Source organism: Sylvia atricapilla, chromosome 6, assembly GCF_009819655.1.
Source record: "Sylvia atricapilla isolate bSylAtr1 chromosome 6, bSylAtr1.pri, whole genome shotgun sequence".
NCBI classification, from domain to species: domain Eukaryota; kingdom Metazoa; phylum Chordata; class Aves; order Passeriformes; family Sylviidae; genus Sylvia; species Sylvia atricapilla.
In genome coordinates, this window is record NC_089145.1 from 11,881,473 (window position 1) to 11,897,892 (window position 16,420).

The window sequence follows — 16,420 nt, forward strand, 5'->3', positions numbered from 1 at the left end:
GGGCACGATGCAAATGTAGTTTCATTTCTGTAAGTGCCTAAGAGTCTTTCACATGCCCCTTCAGGGTGTCAGGGTGTCACTTTTTGTAGTTTTTAACCATAACATATAGCTGTCTTGGTGGTCTTACACGATGTCCATAAAAGGAAGATGCATGCCCTAAAAGAAGACACTGTTAGAAGATCCAGGTCTAGGTTTTGAATCACATTTGCTACAGCAGATTATGCAAATCTTGTCTTTGGACATCAGAAGTAGCCCTAAGTCCAGGTGTATAGACTAAAGGGATCTGTAGGCCCTCTTGCACCATATAAATTATGAGTTCTCTATTCTCTAATGCAAGATTATTCCTGTCCTTTCCACTTGTAACAGGATAATGCTGTTCTCTGTTGACATTTTCTACTACAGCTTGTAACATTAAAGAATATCTGTGACTTTTAATACTGAAACTTTTAAAAGTGCTTATGTTAGTGCCTTTGAACAGCAAAAATACCGTGGTTTATTTATTATTTTTTCTTTCTCCTTTAGAAAAAGATATGATGCAGCAAATGAATTGTAAGAAATTTGCAACAACCCCCCCACCCTGACAAACAGCATTTTGTGACAGATCACTGTGGGCCCCTGCTCACTTCCACATGAAGCTCCTGGAGCACTCTGTGCCAAAAAAACCTTCCTTGAAACGGTCAGAAATCATCCATATGGTAAAACATCACATCTCCTCTCTTCACCAATAATTCAGTATTTAGGAAAACACTTTGCAAAAAGTGTGGAACCGTGTGGTCCATGGGAGGGCCCCTCCTGTAGGAAGGGCAGAGCCAGGCTGGCCCGGGTCCCCTGCCCTCCCCAGCTGGGCAGAAAGCATCTGCATGGCAGAAAAGAGCAGGAGCAAACAGGTAAGAGGAGAGTCAAGACGCTTCATGCCTAAAAGGATGTGTATGAAAGGCAGGGGAGAGACCTCAGTGTCTTCTTTGGGAATAATCCTGCACTGTGTAGTAACCTCAGGCTAAAAGGCAGACCAGTGAATCATAATAGACAGAAAAAAAAAAGTGTGGACATTTTTAAGTTAAGCTTTTAAGAATAAATAAATCTGTAGAATGTAACATAAATCAGCTGTGTCTTTCCCCCTCCCTCCCCCAACCCCCAAACTCTCGCTAAAGCGATTGGAAACATTTGGGTCTCAAAAAAAAAGAGAAAGCTATAAGTGCTTTTTCTTTCTTTTTTTTTTGCCAAATCATGCAGAAGATGCTGGCAGCTGCAAAGATTCAATTATACACAATGCAAAAAATAATTTAAAAAAATAATGGCACTTGAAAAAAAATCGCCTCTCCAGAAATTGCGTGGAACAATAAATCTGTTAATTAGCTAATTAATATTCAATTGGGGTCACTGGGCTTAATAGAACCTTTTTCTGAGACCCAAGAAATTTTCCAATCACAATGTTAAGCCTGCCCACTTTCATTATCATCTAAGCACAGGCAGCCCTTATCAGGCCGCCAGACGCCCGGGAACAATGCGGCACCATTATCATCCCTGCGCAGCGGGCGCGGGTACCACAGTCAGATGTTGCAGGCTGTGAAGTAAAAATGCTTGAGCATTTAGGGTAATTGATATATGGGTTCTGTTGTATTGTTTAGGGCTGTTTGTTTGCTCTAGTGGTATTTAAGGCAGCGGAGCATCAGAAGATTGATTTTCATTGGTTGCCATTTTTTTTACTTTTTTTTTTTTTTTAATTTTTTTTCCAGCGGAATCGATGACAAGTTGTCAGTGCGGGACCCTGACCAATAGCATCTGGCAAGTGCTCGCCATGGCATGGGGCTGCTGCTGGCCAGGCACACATGGAAGTGCTGGGGCAGTGTGCTCCTCTTGCCTCCTGCCAAATCTCATCCTGCAGGAACGCTGCGGGAACGCTGCCCTGGACGGGGCGGACATTAAAACCCACATCGCCGTAAAAAGGGACACATTTAAACCCGCCTCGCTATAAAAAATGACAAAATGCAAGATCTGTGTTATGAGTGGTGGTGGCTGCTTTTATTTATTTTTCCCAAGAACTGCAGTTTTCTGCTGTAAGGCCTGCTGTCCTTTCCTTCTCTCAATATCAATATATGGAAGTAGGTCCGGTGGCTTTGGGTCTCCCCACTGCCCCCCAGGTTAAGAGAGTGCTGTAGATTACAGCTTTTGGACTGAACACGGTTGTTTATGGTATTCCACAACATTTCACAGAGCACTTTGTGAGTGAAATTACATTTGTTGTTTTGCTGGCAGTAAATCCTCCAGGTTAGCATGGAAAGGCCATCTAGGTCCAAGCAGTTTGACACAGGCTCCTTAAATCACCATCCCAGGCCCCTGGCATGTACCACACCACTCTGATGATTAGGTTGTAAATGGAAAATACAGCTGGAGTTCCCTCTACAGAATGGGGACTTGATCTACAGGACCTACATGTGCCTCCACTTCTTCAGTGAGCTGCATCTCCACACGCTTTGGCCAGTGACCAAAGAGGGTAAATGCAGCTTGGATACTTTGATAGTTTAAGGTTTCTCAAAAAACCTGTCCATGGAGGAGCAATGCTGTTTTCCCCCACTAGTCCTTCATTTGTCATACAGAGCAGGAAAAGAGGGAAAGGGGTTTTTCACTGAAAATGTGGAGACTGGGAAATCCTGTTTCTTTTTTTTTTTCTGTTTTTGACAAAGGATTCCTCTAACAAATATTCAAGGCAGAGTATTATTGCTTCACAGAAGAATTGAGAGTTTTGCAAGTATTTCCCAGGTGATGTGGCTGTTGGTTATTTGTGTACTTAACTTGAAACTAGAAACTCCTGGTTATGGATGGCTTATCCCTGAATCTACTGGAAAAGAACATTTCAGGTGATTTCTTGCCAGTGAAGCTATAGCTTCAATGGTTTACAGGTGTGAGCCTTTCATGGTGGCAGCTCTTATGCCTGGTGCAGCCCAAGGAAGTTTTGTCTTGGTGCTGCCAGGATAATGGGGGTGTTTTTTTTGAACAGGGAGATTCTAGGGGGAGATGGGAAGGTGCTGTACCTGGAGGCACACCAAAATCTGTTCCCAGCTGTTCGTAAATGCTTGTAATTTCTCCTCAGTCTTGCTATGGTTTTTTCCACTTAGCTTTGTGAGACACATTTCACAGTGGTCACAGACTTTATTTCAGGGGTATGGGCTGGGGAGGGGGAAATCATATTTCTCCTTCAACTTTCTTGCAAGTCAGTGGACTTTCATATTTATTTCCTGGGTAGCCTATGTGCAATTATTCTGATTAGATCCCTCTTGCCACTTCTCTGCTACAGCACACACACCCTAAACCTTAAAGAGAAAATAAAAGCTGTTATTTCCTATTTTCATAAATGAAAAGATGTTTCAAGTATTGGGAGACACTGAAAGAAATTCTGCAGTTTGAAGATACTTCAACTTAACTACTAATTGCAGGGGACCAGTGGGCGTAATTTTGGCACTATATTAGCTTTGCCACTCCATGAATAATTTGCATACAAAATGCTTTATTTTGGCAATCTATTAAAGAGCTATACAGTATTTGTGGCTTATCACATTCACGCAGGAAGCAGGATCCTTGGCCATCTCGTTAAATTCTGTTGATGCATAACAATTTAAAGCATGGCACAAGCTGGTATGACATTTAAAGATGCCTTCACTTAATTATATTACACAAATATTGGGTTGTTTATCCTTGGGAATAAAGTCTTTTTGAAGTCAAAGTTGGCATGCGTATAAAGGAGGAAATTTTAACTGATCCCTCAAGTGGGCCTCCTAGCTGCAAATTGGGGTTCTTGCATTTTTTAAATTATTTGTGATAAGAAGCATTACACTTTGAATGCAGCCACTGGAGTTTGTTTGGTACTCCCTCCCTTCTTCTCCCCTAATGGAAAATACAGTCTTTAGCAATAAATCAGCACATGAAACCAGAGGGGTAGCTGTAGGCTGGGGTGAGAAATGGGACAAACAAGGCACTCATAAAGAGCCTGTGGCTGTAAAAAGCAAGAAGTCCTCACTTTGGTCTTCAATAGGAGGAAAAAAAAATCACGTAAGGGGGTATATAGACTGTTGGAAGAGAAGCAATGGGAAAATTAGGGGAAAAGAAAAAGCAACATTTTTATATATTTTTTTTAATCCCCAGAAGGATAATCAGCATGAAGCAAACACTGGAGTTCGGGTTTCTCTGTAAATAATGAATTGAAAGCCTGCAAATCTAAAATTCATATTTTTCACTTTAGTTGGCTTTGTATACATGTATATCACATGCAGAAACTGAAGGGAAGACTCTGAGAGCAGGCTGTGCAGAGGGGTCTCCATAAAAGGGACACATCCTAGATGAGGAAACTGAAACCATTCATTTCCCAGTGTTGGGAAGAAAGTGTGATCATTTTGCTCTGTCAATGATGTTAATAATAGAGAATTAATCAAGTTTTTACTTACTGGATAATCAAAGAGAAGATTGCTGTGCAATAAAAACTCTTCATTGGAGCAGGAGCATTCCTCCATTTCCTGCTCCACTTTGATCAGGAAAGAAATAGGCAAAACCCCACAAATTACTCAACAGTCCTATCTGTCCTTATTCTTAAATGAGTGGGATGACCTCCAGGTTATTGACAGACCATCACTTAGAGGGTTATTGCACATCAGTTTAATGGCTGCCTGTCCTTTTCTAGAGTTATTTTAGAAGTAGAATGTAGTGGCTTGAAATGACTTTGTTTGTTGGGCTGGGTAACCAGAAACATTAAGTTCACCCAGTTCTTGTGTAATATAGGAAAAAGATGTGGTATTTCACTCTCACCAAAGCCAGCCATAGAGAAGGCAGTCACTGAACACAGTTTAGAGTGCTTGTCTAATTATAACTAATATTTTTTCTCTATTGGTTTAGTGAAATACTTTAATAGAAAAATTAACTTTATATCCTAGTTCTTAGCATACTCATTCAGCTATTTGGAGGAGGTTCAAAAATGGTATATATATGTGTGTGTATATACATATATATAAATAAATTTTAATTCTGTACTTTCTCGTAGCCATTGATCTGCTGGCTGCAGCTCTGAGCTGTAGTTTACCCAGGAACTTCTTTCTTCCAAAAGGTAAAGCCTCAAAAAGCTGAGATGACAGGCTGATCCTGGCATGTTGGCCTCATATCCTTACCTGTCCTTTGCAAAATTGCATTGCTGTGAATAAGTACCTGGAAAAACACACAGAGTGGTGGGAATTGGCACCACTGCATTACAGCTGCTCCTTGTGTTCAAGGAGAAGCTTGGGCCCTCAGTCTATATTTGGCTTTGATGTGTGTGTCCTTCCTATAATTAATTAACTAATGAGCTGATATGAAGTAATTTTATATATCATGGACTATTGATAAAATCAGTGTTAAGTATATTAGCAATTAGGAAACTAAGAGGATGGTAGGAATCCTTAGGTGCAATTAACTACTCTGATTTAAATTACCGTCCTCCCATTATCCCCCGCTTCAATCTATAAACTGTCCCTTACCGAAGATGGATGTGTATGGATGCACTCCTGGAGGAGCTGCACCACATCTTGGACTGTGTGCCAGGGCAGCAGGATGGATCTGTGCCTGGCACTGCATCCCACGCCCCAACCAGCCAGCCAGAGGTGCCTGAATGTCCTCAAACACACAGCACTCAGCCTAAATCCCACCAGTTTCTGGGAAGGTTTAAGAGACCTAGTTTTGTACGCCCAATGACTGAAGCACAGGGGAGCAACTCCCACAGAAGTATCCTTATAGACCAGAGAGGAAAAGTCTGCTTAAAGCAGTGCCTTGTAGCTGTGCAGTCAGGTCTCCTCCTGCAATGAATTAAACAGCATTGAGACCTACCCTGGTAAACAGCATATTCTTTACATTTTTTTACCAAGTGCTGACCTAATATTTTTTTATGCTTTCTATTCTATTGTGAGATTTGGTTGAATAAGTTCTTGCTTCATAATAAACATCTCCCAGAGTTAATGGACCAGCAGAGGGGCTGCTGAGCTCCAAGCTGCACCAGCAACTCCCAGGGAATTATTTGCAGGTGCAGGTACTTGGCAATACCGGGGTTTGCCAAATGCAAGCAGTAATGACTAGCATAAAAATTTTGGCTGCTGTATTAGATGAGCTGGGCACGCTGCAAAGCTGTGGCTCGCAGATCTCCTGCCCCCAGTTCAGCAGCAGTTCCACCAGAGATCTGTCTGCCATCAGGAGAAGAGCCTTGTTGCTGTGTTTGTGTCACAGGCTGTAGTACAATGTGAGAGTCTGCTGCACAGCCTAAGGATGTGATAGGGGAAAGTAAGGAAAACCTGTACCATCAGCTCATATCCATTATTAACTCTAGGATTTTTTCACTTTCTTTCTTTTTTTTTTCTTATATGTTTTCATGCTGTCATCATTTGTCACTGCTGTGTGAGCCAACAGCACCAGCCAAACAGTCCCTCACAGCCATCCCTACCCCAGAGGCAGGTGCCCGCTCTTCCAGGTTTTCCATGGCAGTTGTATCAGGCACATCCAGCCTTGGTCCTCGTGGGATCAACCAAGTGCCTTTTCCCCAGGCATTTTGCAATGTGTAACTGCATGTGTGAGCAGAGCCATGAGCTTCAGAGTGGGCTGGGGGCAGAGCTGGAGGGAGCAGGGAGGACAGGCAGGGAGACACACATGGGGGGAATGCCAGCCCATGTGGCTGGGCTGACCTTGTGTTCTTCAGGGGCTTTTTCATTTTGGTGGATGATGCCTGATTTGCAGACAGAATTTGGGCCTTTGGGCTAATTTTATTTATTCTTGCAAGATCTCTCGAGAGATTTTTAATCTCTCTGTAGGAACTCTGTATTAACTGTCCCTACAGCTGCATATCCAGAGATTATTTAAACTTGAATGTTTTCTCAGCCTATCACTGAAAAATCACAAGCTATCACTTCTACCCTGTCTGCCAAACCCTTGAATCTTTCTTCATCCCTGGTGCTATTGCAGCCCCAGTGCCTCTCTCTGAGGCTGTCCCTTCAGTTTCTGAGAATGGGACTTTCTAAAAGAAGCCATACTCGTAGCATTCTTCTTTTCCTCACTTGTGGGAACCATCTCTCAGTAGTAGCAGTAGTGGTCTACGCAGAGGCTTCAACTGAGCTTTAAACATATAAAATGGGGAACTACAGCTGAAGTCCTGATAGCAATTTGAAGATTCCAACCAAGCAGAAATGAAAGACAAGAGAGGCTGAATGACTTCAGTAGAGACACATGGAGAGTAACTGTCCCAGAAATAACAAGTCCCCTGAGACCCTGGTTAACGTTCTGCTCTTTGATCTGCCTGTCCTTTGGTAACTAACCCTTCCTGGGGCTGCAGAGGGGTGGATGTGCTGAGCTGCACATGCATTTCTTGCATGAGAAGGACGGCATTGCATCACATCCCAGAGCAAGTTGCACTTAAACTTGTGTGGGAGGTGCATGTGCCTTCAAAGGTATAGAGTTTTACTTCTGAAAACTACCTTGGTGACAACAGATTACTATGAACATGCTTTCAAGTCTTATTCATCTACTTAGCTTCCAGCTCCATCAGGTTTTTTTGGGGTGTGTGCTCTTCCAGGGTCTGGTTGGAGTTTTACAGACATTTGCATGCTGTCAGGTGTGTCCATGAGAAATGTTCTACCCCTGGCACTTGGTTGTTTCTCATATGTGACAGGAACGAGCTGTGGTCTTTTTGCTGATTTTGGTGCCCCACACTCCACAGTGACCTGGCCTGTTAGGTGCTCATTGTGCAGAATAACACCTCTGAACAACACAGTCCGTGACACCTGCGTTGGCATTGCTTGTACTAAACGACAACATCTCGTTCAAGCTCTGAATTAAATCCCGAGTGGATATAAATCAAGGTGGCTCTACCCAAGTGCAGTTTTCAAGCCCTGCCCAGCCATCCTCTTACCCACCAGTGCAGAGTCATGCCATGGCCTTCATGAGGCTGGTGGGAGCACTGCTTAGTCAGAAATCAGGAGGAGTGATAATTCCCTTTTCCCTAACATGAGAGTGATGAGCCATAAGACCTCAGCTCCTGTTTGATCCACTCTTAGTGTCACCCTGTCCTACTCATCTGATGCACAGTTTAATAAGTGGAATGTTATATTTGAAAAATTACTATTTAAATACCTTATTTATGTGGGGAGTTTCTTTGTAAAGACTAAGCAGAAAATTAAAAGGGATAAATAAGGGAGGGATCAGCTGCAATGTACACTTATTTCCTGATGTTTTTATCATGTATGTAATGCAAAATACCATTACCAGTTACTTCACCATCATCATTAACAATGAGAACTAAAATTTACACATATTAAATGTTACTATGCCGTGCCTTCATTTCCTTCTTGTACCTTAGTTATGTCCATTACTGCAAATTATCACTCCTTCCTACCAGCACCCACCAGTGAAGTGGTGCTCCCACACAGTTTGGGACCTAGTTCAGCACCACCTAGGAGGGATGCAAATGATAGAACATTTGTGCCTCTCGGGCTGTATAAAAGGTTGGAGGTGCTGCTGCTGCTCTAACAAATGAGACTGCTGTTGATGTGGCTTTCCACGAATTCCTATGATTTGCAAAATACGATGTTGAGCAGCCAATTAGGTTATATTACTGCTGACTATGAAGCGAGGATCTAATCTCAATCTGGTTGATGCTAATGAGTCTTTTTACACCGACTTCAAAAGGTGCTGCTGGATCCAGCAGCAAATTATTTTCCTCCGGGGTATTTAAATTTCGATGTGTCCCACAGAACCAGAATCTCTCGGGTCTAATGAGCAGTGTGCAACTCTTGCCCTGTTACAAGGGAAAGGCAGGGGCTGACATGGATGAAACAAGGCAGATCTTTCCTTCTGCCAGCTATTTGACAGTTGTGACAAATTGTCTTCTGCCGTGGGGTCCTACTGGAGACTCGGTCGTTGGTACGAGGGGCAGGGTCAGCAGCATAAACTTTCAGAGCTTCAAAAACAGCCCCAACCACAAGGTGCTTCTATAAAGCACATATTTCTGGCCTACTTGAATCCAGCTGTGTGACTTTCAGGTCAGGAAGAGGAATTACAATACAACCTTAGCTAACTTTTGATTCTCCACAAAAGGTCTTAACAAAATTGGATGAGTTTTATATGAATATGTTAGCAGGGTGTAGAATAACTCTTTGCTTGCCTTCTTCTCACTGAACTGGTAGGTAGCCTTTCTAGTGTGAATAGAGGCCTTTTTTTTGTAATGAAAGACTTATGAAAATATAATAAGTAAATGGAAAGAGAAGCACAGTAAGTTCTGCATCTTTTCATTGATCTGTTATTTTTACTAAATCACATGTAATCATAATACAAAATCCTCGAAATATGATGCAACAAAAATAATCAGAAATCAAGCTCAATCTGAAAATTAAAGGCATCAGCTCACAGAGTTCAGGAAAGCAAGAATATATTTTAGACAGTCTAGTTAGCATATTGCAATCTATTTAGCAAGGTACTTAGCATGCCACTGCATCTGGTGCAGTGCTCTGTTCCTTATTAATTTTCAATATATTTATTCACCTGCTTTATACTTCAGATTCGCCGTGTGCTGCCAGATGTGCTGTGGCTTTTCCTCGGATTGAATCCAGAGTTTGCTGCCTACTTGCCTGATGTGCAACTCCTGCAACACCTGCACTTGCCCCAGTCAGAGGAGATGGGTGTTAGGAGGGCAGTTCAACATCCACTGTGAAAACGTGAGGTGAAAATTAATTATAGCATATACTATATGTGATAGAAATGAGTTACTGCCCAATTATGTCTCCTGTTTCCATTCAGATGAATTAATGCTTGTTGTGAGCCCTTGGGAATTCAGACACACTTTAAACTTGTAATGAGTGCTATCATTATTGCTTTTGACAGTCATTGAAGTATAATTATCTGATCATCTATTTAAAAGAAAAAAAAATCAAAACTTGTTATATATGAGTTTTAAACTGGCAAATTACAGAACAGTCACCTTAGCAGCTCAACCACTCAGCTATTTTCTGTAGTGGCACTGCCATCTCCTGGAAAAACTGAAACTGTGCTTCCAAAATTTTCACCTTGAAAGAAACTTTTCAAGAGCAAGATAGAGGTTAAGTACAAAAGCCAACAATCTCTTAAATTTGAGGTTGAGGTGAGATGCTTGGTTTTGGTGTAGAAATGGCTGCTTGGCTCTTTGTTATCAGAGGATTTTGCTGAGAAAACAAGAATGGATGTGGAGTGTGGAGAGCTGTGGGCTACTCCTATCAAAAGGAGATGATGGGAATGACCAAATGATCCAGCAGTTTGGTGTTTCTTTACAAAGCATAACCCTAAACAAAAAAATGGGTTGCCCACCAAGGAATTTTGCAGGATTCTTTACTTAATGCCCCCAGTATTCAGTTACACAGGAACAACTGCTTTCTGCCCACAGGATTTCAGGAGTAAAGAGGTTTCTATTGCAGCTTCCATCTGAAAGGAGATGGCACTGCAGATTTTTGTCTGCTTTCTTGGCCTTTCCTGAGCCACCCTGTGAAATTAGCATTGACCATCCTACCAACTTACTAAGCAGTGGTTCTGGCTGAGCTGAAAGATTTCCCCCACTTCCAAGCATAATTCCCATGTTTCTAGGTGCTGGGTTAGTTTTCTTATTCAAATTTTATGTTCTCCCATGCCTTTTATTCAGGATATTTTCATATTTTCAATCAAAACCAAGAGGTGTTTTTTTTACTTAAATTTCACTTTGATATCAAAGCTGCTGCAAAGGAAGTCGCTACCACTCAATTGCCAAACCTCCCCATTTCTCACTGTGCATAGTGTTGAATTGCTCTCTGAAATATTCCTGTGGAGAGCAGGATTTTGCAAAGTGGCAACCACTTTTTTTGACTATGGTCAAAGCAAAAGTGATGTAATAAAAGAAAAGTTTTATTAGAAACATCTGATCTCCTCTGCTAGATTTTTACATCGCACTTTGTCATAGACCTTTCTCCTAGACAGGAGCAGTTTTCTTTTAGGCAAGAAAACTTTTCCTGCGGTTTTGTAGGATATGTGCATGCCAAGTTGGTTACTTGGTAGTCTCTTCCTGCAACTGCACCACTGATAGATGGGAAACATTTGCATGTCTGCAAAGAGAAGAGAGGCAACAGACTCTTTTCCCTCCCTGAACACATCTCTTCCCTCCAGCCAGCAATACCTTTCTCTCATGCTTAGAGCAGTGTTTGAGATTAGTTTCACAATAAGCCTATCTGGAGACCACATCAGCAGTGCAGAGATTTTACCCAAGACAGATTGAGAATCCACACTGCTTCTGTTTTTCTAAGTATTCAGATGGGCATCTGCCAAGATTCCTCAGTCATGAGCTACTGCAAGTGTAGCTGGAACTGGCCTTGTAGATAGGGACAGGAATTCCTATGGCACTCCAAAGATTTATTTCTGAAGAATTCAGATTTTTCTAGTGAGTCGTTGTACTCTCAGCTCTTTTGTATTGAGCAGCTAATAATGGCCTCAAAACAAAAACACCAACCAGGAAGTTCTTCAGGTCTGGAAAAATGGCACTTCACACTGCTGGCTACCACAATGCTCCCTTCCTCACCTCCCACAGCATTTCTGCAGTACTGCCAGGCCTAAAAATGCACTTTCTGTAATGGGAGCAGGAGCTCCCCACGCTGCCATGTCTGTGTGTCTCACATACAGGACACTCACCTGCCAGTGCACTGGGGTTTTGCCACTAGAGGTGCACTGAAAAGTTCAATACTGCCTCCATGTTCAATTTCAACCTGGAATCTTCAAGTTTAATGAAAGCTAGCAGATAATATCCTTATTTCTTTATCCAATGGTTCAGCTTGCACAAAGATATCACTGATAAAACAAACTGATGGGCAATGACATGCTTTTCAATACTTTGAGCATCAACATTTTTTCACATGGCAAATGTTTCTCATAAGCTGGAAGCTAAAGTTTGAGACCACTTGCAATTCTTAAATAAAACTTGAGGCTTCCTTGTTACTTCTGATGCTGTTTTGAACTTAGGCACTCATTTTGTGATCAGCTTTTCCTGGTACCTGTCTTTTAATTGAAATGTTTCGTTTAATCAGTGCTAATTTCACTACAAAATTAATGATTTTTTTCACAGTACATAAGTGGCTCTCATAGAAACCTCCTTGCTGTCATGTGTCCTACATAGAGGTTGGTGCTGAAACACAGTGTTTCAATCACAGCATCACCTCCACGCTCTTTTCCTTCAGCACTCTGCAGCCACTGCTTCCTCACATGCTCAACAGGAGCAGACACACATTTATTCACCCTGACCCAAAAAGTAGCAGAGTATTCCAGCCTGCTCTCTTTGTTCATTAGCTGATTGCCTGCCCGAGGGGGCTGCAAGAGGGCTGAGCTCAGCAGGAACTCTCTGAGCTCTCTGGGCACAAAGAAAAGCTTCCTATGGAAAATGTGATGCTGGTGCTTCTTGTCTGTCAGCTCCAGGTGACTCCCCTGGGCCCATGGGAGAGGCACAGAGAGCATTTACAGAGCCATGGGCACACAGATTTCCTGTCACAACTGCCACAGCCATCCTGCAAGGGGCTCTGGTCTCTCTTTGGCACAGACCAGGCTAAAGGCACAAAACCCCAAAGACTCTTCTGGCAATCAGATCATCCCCCAGCTGGCACTGAGAACAGTCAAATACAGCTATATCTAAATCAGTGGTGTCTTCTTGCACTAGGTCATGATTTGGCCCATTCTATGTAACCTATCTTTTTTCCTTATCTTTCTTTAGGAAATACTTTGTAGATGTAGATGATTATCCTTCTTAGAAAACAATGATTTATTCCTCTGTGAATTATATGTCTGTCTTTAGTTATATGAGAACACACCACTGGCAAGTTGAGCCTACAAAACAGTTGATTGATTTTCCTTGAAGGCCTTTCTCCCTTGCCTGGCTTCCAGTAAAGCAAAGGCCCTGAAAGGTGCAGCAGCTTTATAGCAGACATAAATGTTTATGTCACGGGTATCTGAAAGCAGCGACATAAATCCACTTCTCCACTCCTTCCTATACAACTCCTGACTCGTTCTCCTTGGCTTCCCTCAGTAAAAGATGCAGTGTGGACTCAAAATAATTTTCCCCTTTTGAACAGTGGCAGTCCTGCCTGTCACTCTGCCTTTAAGTGGAAGTGGAAATGGAAAGTGCCTTTAAGAGCGCGCATTAGATATGTTGATCTGAATTATAAGCCCAGGAGATAATCCAAACTGTCTGGAGTTCTGCTGATGTCAGTGAGAATTTGCATGCATGCCAAGCGTGCTGGGGTCCATCCAGGTGCACCTCCAAAGACAGGGGGGCTCATTGTACATGGCTGTGCCTGCACACTTGAACAGAGCCAGGCTTTGGGAAGCTGGCACCTTCCCCCGTGCAGCATCTTCTCTCAGGCATGCCAATCAGCACCATAAACACCCCCTAAATTATCTCTACCTGAGCCACAATGAAATCAATTCAGCATGAAGAACTTTTATTTCTAAGTAAAGTGGAAGTTTTGCCTGGTAATGGATAAAACTGTAGTTTAACTGGCCCTAAAGGTGGATGGCATGTGGTAAAGAGGCCGTGTTCTCTGGTTCCTACTGTACTAAATGCATCCTCTAGCTGAAAGAAAACAGTGATTATCAGAAAGTCAATTGTCATTCTGCCTCTTTAGAAAAATTCCCATTAAAGATAAAGCCAATTTTAATTAGATTAAGTATCCAATTACTGTAATTACATTTTTAAAAAATTCACATCATGAGGATGACCCTTTTAAAAAGGGTTACAAGAATAATTAGTGTATTCATATTAACCAAAATGTATTGGATAATATTTATACCCAGAAGGCAAAGTACATTACACATATTTCACCTTTGGGGAAAGCTTGCAAATGTTTTGGCAGTGGTATGAATATTTATAGGGAAGAGCGTGCTTTAGCAAGATTATATGAGAAAGCATTTATATGCTCACAAATTTTTACCCAAGGGTAAAGTATACATAAAATGTAGTGCAGAGATTATGGATATGCGAAGTGCGATTTAAGCGCAGAATTTATATCAGTTTGTTTAATTAATTGGAGCAGAATACTACTCCCCTTATTTTTATTTTTTTTTCTTTTGGTGACAGAGCAGCCACAGACTTCACCAGAGCTTTGCGTTCTGCTGATCAATAACACCAAGAAAGATGCCGGGAAAGGGTGTTATTTGCAAGGCGTCACCCTGCCCACGGGCTAAAGCTAAACCATGCCCTTTAATGTGATCACACTGCGCGGGCGATCCCACCTGCTCAGGATGCCACCTGAACTGCTCACCGCGGAGCTGGCAAGCACACAGGCAGCCAGCGCTGCTCATTTAGGGGCAAACCCTCCGGCTCTCAGCCAGGGGGAGGCTTGAAGAGACGCCAAACAGGTTTGCAGGTCACGCACAGAAGAGAGGAAAGCACATCCTTGTTGCAGGCTGCCCTCAGAAGGCACAGAGGAGGAGGAGGAGGAGGAGGAGGTGACCCATTTTTGCTGCCGAGGGTGTGCTGTGCACGGAGCTCCTGCTGCACACCACGGAGACCTTCGCAGAGAACTCTGCCTCTGCAGCCCAGCCACAGAGTTCTGCCTGCTCTGCAGCTAATCAGCAGCTTTGGGAATTGCCAAGGAATTACAGTCTTCCTCAGAAAACAAGCTTCTAACTGGAGTTAGCATTTCCTTACTACTGCAGCGTTGGGCTCTTTACTACTAAGATACACTGCAGGGAGAATGCTTGCAGCATGCACCTAAGCACCTCCCTAATTTAGGTGAGGAGCTGTGATAGCACAGCTTTTGACAAAACCGAGACAATTGAGGAAGCTCTTGTGTCATCTCTTAGTTTGATTAAGTTAAGAAATCTCTTCCTGATTTACATTTATATCGGAGATGGTTCATTTTTATAGCAATTTATATGTGGCAAGTGAAGAATGAGCAGACCAAAAAAAAAATTTAAAAAGATAAAAAGACAGGGTTTAAATGATTCATTCAAGTTCTTTCACATTAATTTTCTCTTCACTGAATTATCAGCAATCATTCTCGAGCATTCATGCCTTTCCTGTTTTTCAGAACAGCTGAGTACTGCTTTACATAATCTGAAATTTGGTATTTCTTAGGCTATAAACTGTGGCTGGTGCAGAGCCTTACCTACACATGTGGAAAAGGTTCTGCCTTCTGAAGATGTATAACAGGTAAAATTTAAAATAAGTTACAAATACTTGTGCAAAGGGATGGTTGCTTCAATGCTGATATTGCCAGTGTGGAAAGCAGCACGAACATTTGCAATTTCCACAACTCCCACTGTCATTTGCTGGGTTTTGAGCTTTCTTGCAAAATAAAATAGCCCTAGAACATCCTTAAGGAAAAGGCTTAAAAACAAGGAGAAAACTCACCTCTGATTCATACTGGCTAAATTGCCCCTACAGCTTTGTCCCACAATAAAGAGAAACTGGGAAAGTCAGTAAACATGTGATAGCAGGGAGACAGGTAGGTGGGAAAACAGGAGGGTTAAATAAATAGCAATAAAATTAAATTACTTTCTAGAATTCCTGTCTAGAAGTTCAAAATAAATATTTTTTGGAGATTTTTTTTTTATTGATACTTGCTGAATATCTATTACACTGGCTGGAGGGTATTTTGCTACGTAAGTCTTGTTTCTGAATATTATAAACTGCCAGAGAACAACAATGTATTTTTCATGATGGAATGAAGGAATTGTTTGTTGTTTGTGAACTGATGACACATTTCTGATCAAGGCAATGCTCCTTTTGATGCCCTTACTTGTTAACTTGGCCTCTGGAGGCATCAAGAGTTGCTGACAAGTTTAGAAAAGAGGCACAGACACCAAAACAAAAACTGCCACAGTTCTCATTTCCAGGAACAGTGCAGAAATCCTACTGTGAGAAGCCTGAAACCCGGTGAACAAGTGATGGGTGAAGGAGCTGTGGAAGGAGACAGTGCAGCCAGGCTGGTTTGTAAGGGTTGGTGGGGCCTGACCAAGGACTGCTGTCTCCCCAGGGTCGAGGTGCTCACTGAGAAGGATTTCTGGAACTGGCCATCCAGGTCCAGCTGTTCACACAGTGGATATCTCTTCTGAAGTCATTTAAGAGCCTGTGGTATTCTGCTGCCATAGTGGTCTGCAGCGTTAGTCAAAGCAATTCTGCTCTCAGCTCAAGTCTAATTAAGGGTAGCTCTTGCGTAAAGTGAGTTAAATTCAGTAGTCACAGCCCAGACCCCATGGAAAATAGTCTAATTCAACTACAGTAATACAGTGTAATATAAATATAATGGAAATACAAAACCATATAATTTAATTTGACATGACTGGCAGTTTTTTGCTTAAGTCGGTGAAAATGAACAAGTACAAACACTGAACTTCCTTCTTCGATTTTTTTTTATTGTTAGTGCAGTAGAGAGCTGGTTTC